Raw genomic sequence first — 6,000 nt, 5'->3', positions numbered from 1 at the left:
ATCCCAGGTGATTCTGATGAAGTCCAAATACAGATATTACCATATGAGAGCCACTGGTCTAACACTGACAAGGCAATTTAGCCCAAAGAAGGAAAGATCAGTTACTTAATTAGTAACAAAGCAACTGGACCTCTTGCTATATATGACCTAAGTAATAACAGAAAGGAAGGATTACAAAGAGAAATGGTCTTTCCTGAACACAGTCATTAGTTTGATAGGATGATGGGGAAGGGCAATGGGAGGAAAACTTTTGTTGAGCAAAATACTGTGCTAACTGCTTTATGAAGGTAGGTATATACCTATAAATTGGTCAGGGGTTTGTGTGGCTCTTAGAAAAATCCTGAATGTCAGAACATTTCCTATGATAACAGATAACTCAGAACCCAGCTTGAGAACTAAATAGCCACATATGGTGCGATTTTTTGATCAGTTCATACTTTCCATTTTCTTTTTTGAAGATCAACTCACCAAAAACCAACAAAAAATGTTTTTGCTGTGTGATGTTACAACTATTCAAATGAAACAAATAGTGACATTTTAGCTCTTCTATCCTTAGGTCATTTCAGTAGCTGAAGTTCTAGAATGGGGAGTCATTAAGAAAAGAAATCGTAGAGCAATGTTATATGAACTTTAAATCTCTAGGCAAAGGGTTCTCCCTTTTTACTAGGCACCTCCTCTGTGCTAAGCACATTTAGTCTGCACAAACCTTGTTTAGTAGTCATTGTCATTCCTCATTTTATACATTAAGAAATAAAAAGAATGAAAATCATATTAAATATTTTACTCAAGGCCAAGTGAGAGAATTTGAATCCAGGACCAACTTGTAAGCTCAAGTTGTTTCTACTTCCCTCTAGAGCCGCCTTCATAACTAAAAAAGTCTTTGTCAGTAGACATATTTGAATGAAAGGGCCAAAACATAGATGTTACCCTAAATGCTAAGTGAATTCTTGATTCGCTATGTTCTTGCCCCAGAAGTAAAATATATATATGTACATATATATATATACGTATATATATACGTATATATATATACACGTATATATATATATATACGTGTATATATATACGTATATATATATGTATATATATACGTATATATAGGTATATAATGTGTGTATATATATACATAAAAATCTGATGCAGAATATATATGTATATATACATATATATGCATATACATACGAATATATATGTATATATACATATATATTCTGCATCAGATTTTTAAAAGTTATTATTATATAATTTATGGGGAGACACTACAGATCTAAAATACCTCCTTGGTATTTTAGTCCTTGAGTGACAATCCAAATTGTGCACTTGTTCTTTTTAAATGGCCACTGATTACAGGATTGAAAAGGCTTTGTTATATCAGAATGGTCTAATTTTTTTAAATTTCCCTGGGGGTCACTGTATTCTCACATATGGTAAAACCTTTCTCGGAGGGTTCTGCTGAAATCACAATGGAAGTTACAACAGGAGTCTTATCACTTGCCAGTTTTTCTTTGGGTCCAAGAGCTCCCTGAGAAATTTTCCTCTTGAAAAATCAATCTGGTTTGGAAGAAGAATGCCAATGACACAGCAATGGTAACTAACAGTGTATGAAATGGAGACAGTTTGGATATGTTTTGTCTTATCAGACTGTTGCCTCTATGCAATTTAAAGAAGTATCATGTTCTAATTAAAACTTAGGAGAATAGCATAGGAACAATTGTATCATCAAGGAGACAAATTTCTAACACGTAGAGTTATGATTTATAATTTTTGGCTTTATTATCATCATTACTATAGTCATAAGATATCTGAGTTCTAGAGCTTTCAAAAACATATTCCTTTGCAAAATCCAGTCACACTATATTAACACCAGATTCCATAGACTTTGAACTTATCCCCAATAGACTATTTTTACTGGAACTAAAGACAATAAGCCTCTTGTGCATATTGTGAAATATCCATAGATATTCATCCCTTGGGCCCTCCTGAGTTTTTCTCATTAGGCCTCAGTAGGTCCCTGTGAAGCAGAAGAAGGGGTGCTATCTTACGTCATCAAATTAAAAAAAATAAAAGCAAAAAACAAAAGGTGGTGAGTTTGTCCAACTGAAGTCAGATGCTACCCCAATACAGAGGAACCTGAGGTCTTGACATGTGATTAGAATGAGAATTCATTCTAGATCTAAATTGGAGAAAACAAGAGTATGAGGATGAGGTGGGGGAGAAGGAGGAAATACAGATGCCCCCTACTCTTCTCTCTGCCTTTCCTATTCCGCATTCCCTGGAGGAGGAATGAGGAATTCTAAAAGCCAAAGCAGAAGGAGAAAACTGTGGATAAGGAGGTTACATGTCCTGGTTTAGTGTCCTGTTAAGTTAACAAAAGAGGCTCTGTCTTTTGGGAAATTAGCATATAACCTCCAATTACCATTCAGATGTAATGAAATTTCTAAGCATAACTCAAGTGGGCTGTTAATAGGGCTCAGTTTTCCATCTTCAGCTATTTTCTCTCTAGAGTTCCATTCTTAGGAGTGTATCCACTTGCATCCAATGCTAAAAATTCTCATACCTACGTTAATCAGCACAAATTTGGCGTCTCCATCACTAATTTTGTAGTCAAGATTTAGTTCCATATTTATTTTCACGAAAGAAGATGCCAGCAGGACATTTCCAGAACATCCTGCTTTAATTCCAAGTAAAATCAAACAAAGGCACAATTCCCACCTGAATAAGCTTTCTTTATATGCAGCTTCAAATTCTCTCCCACCACATTTTCCAAATTACTCAGTAGCTAAACCTTAGACTCATCTAGTCTCTCTTCCACCCAGCCCTAGTAATCAGCTACCAAGTACTGGCATTTTTTTTGTTTTGTTTTGTTTTATGGTCTCTAGTGTTTATCTCTACAATGTCATTCCTTCAAATCTAGGCCTTTATCTTCATAAAGATTTACAATTTCCATCAAATTTTCAGCAATAAACTCTCATACACTAACTCTACAATAATCTCTCTGATACAACAAAGCTACATTAGTCTTTATAAAACCTCTAAAATCATATCATTTACTTGCTTAAAAATCTATACTCTTTCATCATGACCCTTCTCATCAAGGCCAAACTCTTCAGCCTAGCATTCAACATTTTCCATTATCTGACATCACCTTGCCACTCCAACCATATAAAAAACCCCATTAGAATGTGATTCCTGAATCCATGTCTTTTGCTTTGGTCAAGGTGTTCTTAATGCTTCTTTCTCTCCCTAAAGCACACCAAATATCCTAATTCTAGGCATAGAACTTATTCATGAACTTCTACTTGAAATGCCTGACCTTCCGTTATCTAGGTGCTACAACTTTCTAGACTCAATTCCAATGTCAACATTCAGTGAAACTTTTCCTGATAACATATGCACAGAATAGTTACATGCTTTTCTAAATGTCTACAATATGGACCATGTGAATTTGATTATAGAATATCCTGTGTTATTTTTTAGCTTATTTTATAAGCTTGCCTCCCTCTGGATTACAAGCAGTTGAAGAACCTTAATGACAAGAAGTGGTTTTGTTTGTTTACTTGTTTTTTAAAAGAGAACAAAAACAGTTGCAAGCCGATACGTTATGTTTGATGTTGTCTTAATTAGAAGAATTTAAAATCTCTTTTTCAAATGTTAAGGGTCTTGAGAAATTCTTTAACATTATTCATGATCATGAAATTTCATTGACTCTACATAAAGCCTGAGGTCATTTCGTTAGAAAATCACATTGAGACAGTCACAGATTCTCCCCCAATATGTCAGTCTTGTCCAGTTCTTTGTTTCCTTTTTACCTATTCCTAGATGTTTAGTTCAGGTGAGGGAGAGAATGCTAATGGGCATTGCAATTTTATCACTGCCCTTTCAAACACAAAAGAAAGTGGCGTTAAGTCACTAGCATTTTTCTCACATTTGGAAGTGACTATATAAAAATGCATGAAGATATTTAGGAGAGTTCCAGAGAGAGTACTGCAAGAATAAGTGCTTCACACTCCTGACTGACCAGAGAGAAAGGTTGGCTTAACTTATATGATTGTCCTAGGCTAGTTCTTAGCAGCCATCCCTGAGTCATTGACTTACATGCATGTGACATATTAAGGAAGTGGTCCAGCAGAAACTGATAGAAAGCAGGGTAAGCAGGACCTGGAAGGCTCAGTCAAATAGGGTATGATTTTAGGCAAAGTCTCAGACTCAGCCTCAGTCTGATCCCAAAAGGAGTCTGGAGGTGACTTTCTCGTCTACCACTCTGTCATTGGCTACAGCCTGATCTAGTGGGTCATCAGCTCCCAAGCCCTTCCAGCCCTTTGTGTGAAACAAAGCTGCTCTGGTAGCCCAGAGGCAGCCTTCAGCAAGCACAGAGACTAGCCATGGGGCCAGAACTGGTAAGCAAGCTCCAGAGGATGTGGGTGGATCACAGACAACATGTTTACCAGGATGCTTTCCTTAGTTCTGTAAAGGAAATAATATAAGTGCACATTTATTTCAAATGCTTGTGTGTGCATAGAAAAATAATGCTAAAGGGTGTAAATCCAGTTATTAAGTGTGGGCTCTGAGATTGGAGAAAGGAAACTAACACTTTACTTTCCACACATCTGTATTAGATTTTTACAATAAGCGTTATTTCTATAAGGAAAACAAAAACTGTTAGCAAAACAGATTTTTCTACCAAAAACTCAATGATGTACTTTGTTTGATTTAATCACATAGTGCTTTTGTTGCAAGTACAAGTAATCTAGGAAAGTAACTCCATCTGAATAAAAATAGATTGCTTAGACTGTTAAAATGCTTGAGTCGCTCATTAATTAACAAATTGTAGTGTCAACTATACTCAAATTAAAAAATTTTAATAAATAAATAGTAAACATCAGAATTAAGGCTCATAAAAACATTATTTGTTATAAAATATTTAGACATAAATTATAAAAATAATATAACACTTCTATATGTTCACATTAAATAATAAAATACTACATATACAGTTGTTTAAAAAAATGCTTTCTTACCAAGTATAAATGATATCCATGGCATGCCCAGAAAGAAATAAGCTTTAAGATTTAAGCCCAGAAGAAGAATTAACTGGTTTTGTAATCTGCAGGCACTAGAAGTATGTGCCTGCACATACTAAGATATGGTCCATCCATCCCATTTATCATCATCTATATCAAAAAACATTGCGGGGCGCCTGGGTGGCGCAGTCGGTTAAGCATCCGACTTCAGCCAGGTCACGATCTCGCGGTCCGTGAGTTCGAGCCCCGCGTCAGGCTCTGGGCTGATGGCTCAGAGCCTGGAGCCTGTTCCCGATTCTGTGTCTCCCTCTCTCTCTGCCCCTCCCCCGTTCATGCTCTGTCTCTCTCTGTCCCAAAAATAAATAAACGTTGAAAAAAAAATTTTTTTTTTAAAAAACATTGCAACAAAAAATTTAAATTGCCTTTAGAAATGTAAAAGTACTTTAGAAATTCAGATGAAGAGTAGGATCTCATTTAGTTATAAGGAATGCCTCGACTGCTTTGGACATCACTGGATACTAGCGATTGGTCAGACCTGTGCCTTAAGGGTAATCTTAAACTGACCCCGTCAGTGAAGCATGCAGCTCTTCACTTTCAGGTTGAGTTCAAGCCCCACGTTGGGTGTAGAGATTACTTAATAATAAAATCTTAAAAAAAAAAAAAAAAGTAATCTGGTAGCTATATATAGTTTAAGTGGGCAAAAGAGTGGTAGCAGGAAGGTCAGTTAGAATTCAACTAGAATAATCCAGGTAAAGGCAATAAAGGTAATAAATAAAGGTAAAGCAAAAAGCACATATCCTGTATTTCCTTTATGAACTGTACTACTGGTAACCAAACAATAAGTGAGGACAGTGGTGATTTTAAAAATTAGAAGATGTACAAGAATGACTATGGAGATTAAAATTAGCAGCAACCACTTAGATTGAAGGGCTGAAGGAGAGACCATGGTCAAAGATGACTGGGAAAGATAGGGACTGTT

This window comes from Leopardus geoffroyi, chromosome B4 (genome assembly GCF_018350155.1).
Source record: "Leopardus geoffroyi isolate Oge1 chromosome B4, O.geoffroyi_Oge1_pat1.0, whole genome shotgun sequence".
In the NCBI taxonomy this organism is placed as follows: Eukaryota; Metazoa; Chordata; class Mammalia; order Carnivora; family Felidae; genus Leopardus; species Leopardus geoffroyi.
This window is presented reverse-complemented; position numbering follows the sequence as displayed.